We start from the raw sequence: 3,204 nt of genomic DNA on the forward strand, positions 1-3,204 counted from the left end.
AGCTTGCAATCCCACCAGCAATGAAGTAGTGTTCCTCTTTCTCTACAACCTCTCCAGCATCTGCTGTCTCTTTATCTTTTTATAAACACATCAAGTACAATATTTATTAAACATATCTTCAGCTTTGTTACATAGTGTTCAACAAATTACAATATTCTGCAGCCACAAATTATATGCAGAGTATGAAGAAACTATTAATCAGATAGTGTAATCTTTCCATTTATAACTCTACCAGGAAGAACTAGCAAATCAGAGCTTACATGTAACATCTCACTGAACTTTATGCATGGAAACTGACAGACACTGGTTGTGCTGTTTCATCTCCAGAAGACTAAACTCAACATCTAAACATGCCAATATAAACATCAAAACAAAATATATTCTAACCAACCATGGGAAATGATCTGGTATCAGGAAAGCAACAAGGATTACATGCATTGTTTTATAAGCCAACACACAAAGGTTTAAAACACTTCTGAAAATGAAGTTAGCTGTCTTGAGTCAACGGAATAAAAAAAAAAAGTCACTGTTGATCGTTTACAATCTCAGACTTTGTGGAAATGGTAAGAATCTTTGGGAAGAAGCTACATACAGTACAATTCAGGCAATTTTCGTTTTTCTTTTGGGTTCCAATTGGGAATTTATTGCTGTGAGAAAATGATGGAGGTGGATTTTAGCAGCAGCCTTCACCTGACTACCTGACTGGAGTGCTCTGGATTTTAACATTGGACTTCTCTGCACTATCAGGTCTTGCTCCAGGACCCATTCATTTTTATTTATTTATTTTTAATCTCAGCTGCCATCGTCATGAAAGACTGTACTACATTCCTTTCATTCTTAGCACAAGTTTCCAAAGATGGAATTCCAAGGGAATCTGCAAATTCCTTTGCTATTATGTAGTCTACTACTTTCTTTGTGGTCAGGTCACATTTGTTCCCTACCAACAACTTGCTGACATTTTCACTGGCATAGCGGTCTATCTCCCGAAGCCACTGTTTAACATTATTGAAGGACTCCTGATCTGTCACATCATACACAACTATGATGCCATGGGCTCCTTTGTCATAACTGGAGGTGATTGTTCGAAATCTTTCCTGGCCTGCTGTGTCCCATATCTGAAGCTTGTTTTCCTGTCTAACTCTATAGTTTGTATCTTGAAATCCGCACCAATTGTGATGATGTATATGAATCATCTGCAAACCTAAGGAGAAGGCAAGACTTTCCAACTCCAGAATTTCCAATCAGAAGTAACTTGAATAAATAATCACATTCAGGATTCACGCTGGACATGTCACTGCAGCTGCCGGTGCTACTACCCTTGCTGATGCAGCCACCGCCCCAACTCTCTGCACCACAGGTAATGGAAGCGGGGGAAAGAGGTAACCTGTTTGGGTAGAGCAAATGCAGACCCCACTCCAACCCTTAGAACATAATCAGCAGCCGCCGCCACTCAGTGATCGCTTCCCAAGGTCACCAACCTGTTGCTGTTTTAACAAGGGTTCTGGGGATTGAAATTGGGACTCATTCTTGTGAGGAAACCACTTTGTCACCCTAACTGTACCTCTAGTACACTAGAGTACTAGTACTAGTGTACCTCTACTGTCTGTCCAAGCAAAGACATTCTGTTCTACTCACAATATGAAAACCAAGCACAGCCCTCTGCATAGTGGCAGCAAATCTCACTGGCTGGGCAAGGCCCCAGGAAGTAGAGATAGGTCTTTGAAATCTTAGTCTTAAGAAAACAAACCTATAAATTTGATGCTACACCATGAGCACAGCAAGGAACTAACTGTACCATGCCTGCTGTTATTGAATGGGGAAGTACTGAAGTTTAATCAAGGAAAAAAAAAACCTGGGAATAAAGTATGGAACATAAATTATTGATAGATCTGAAGGGCCTCAAAAATATTTAAAGTGAGGATTTTCACCAGATCATTCTGATATCCATGGCCTGGATGAATACTTATGGTAAGGTACTTGAGAATGTCACTGAGTTGAGAGGACTCTGAAGGCCTGGAAGAGGTCATGATCCCTAAGTAGACAAGACCAAGGCTCATCATTGATGTTGAGTAATTGCTCTGCCTGTTCTTAGCTGTGTAGTCCTCAACCATTGTGTCTCACACTCTCAAAATTATGTGGTGAAATGGCTGGTTCTTTCTTGGATTGTTTTCTTTCTCCTTAGGACCACAGCAGAAACTAGAAGCAGTCACAGGCCTAATTCTGGACAAAGGAACATTATAGAGGGCATATCTGCCACAGCCTTACCTCCATTGTTCTGTCCTCTGTCTTTTCTTCTCGTGCTTCTGCAAGGAAGAGGCTCTGAGAACCCCAAAGAAGGCAGAGCCACAGATGAAAGGAGCCTGGGTCCTGAAATATCACATGAAAGGCAGTCACACCAAAAATGGTCTATGGTTGTAAATAGAGAATGCTCTTTTGTTGAGATGAGCCATTCGTCTGCCGCTGAAAATAAGTTAACATGGTTAATATGGTTTTATTTTCTTTATACCCTGGAGGCGAATAATGACAGCTGCTGCAGCTATTACAAGTGTCAGAGGAAATGCTCATTCACACAGGAAATCACTTGAGGAGCAACACCAGTCCCCCTCCTCATCTGCTTAAGCATCCTGGTTGCAGACTCACTGACACTCAACAACCCACCCCTGTCTCCCCACATGGTAAATCCTGGGGCTAGCTACATTTTTTTTTTTTTAAATTTCATTATCTGGAGTTTTCCCTGAAATGTTTCATTTTTCAGATTAAAAAAACCCAAAACTATTTCTTGTTGCCTTTTTTCCCCCCTCATATAGGGTTCCACTTAATAGCCCTGGCTGGTTTTAAACTTCCTTCTTCCTTTGGCTGCCTTCTGAGTGCTTAAATTACAGGTATACTCTGCTAAGTCTGGGCATACACTTAGTTTTTAAGTGTAGTTAATTCCACCTTCAAATCTAGCTGCAATTTGACTCCTAATGTAGCAGTAGTGTTGAGATGGGATATTGGGCCAGTGATTGAGTCATGAGGGCTCTGCTTAATAAATCAATTAATGCATAAATAGATTAATAAAGCAATGGACTAATTAGTTATGGAAGTAACTCCATTGGAAAAGGTAGCTCTCTTCAATATGTCTGCTTGCTATCAACATTTGATGCCCTTGCCATATATGTTTAGGTATATATGATTTTATCCTCATTGAGAAAATAATACACA

General features: G+C 40.3%; 1 pseudogene; it reads right to left on the reverse strand.

Moving 5' to 3' along the window:
• Positions 1-673: 673 nt before the first annotated feature.
• LOC116081891 lies at positions 674-1,305 on the reverse strand (annotated as a pseudogene).
• Between the last annotated feature and the right edge of the window lie 1,899 nt (positions 1,306-3,204).

This window comes from Mastomys coucha, unplaced genomic scaffold, assembly GCF_008632895.1.
Source record: "Mastomys coucha isolate ucsf_1 unplaced genomic scaffold, UCSF_Mcou_1 pScaffold7, whole genome shotgun sequence".
Lineage (NCBI taxonomy): Eukaryota > Metazoa > Chordata > Mammalia > Rodentia > Muridae > Mastomys > Mastomys coucha.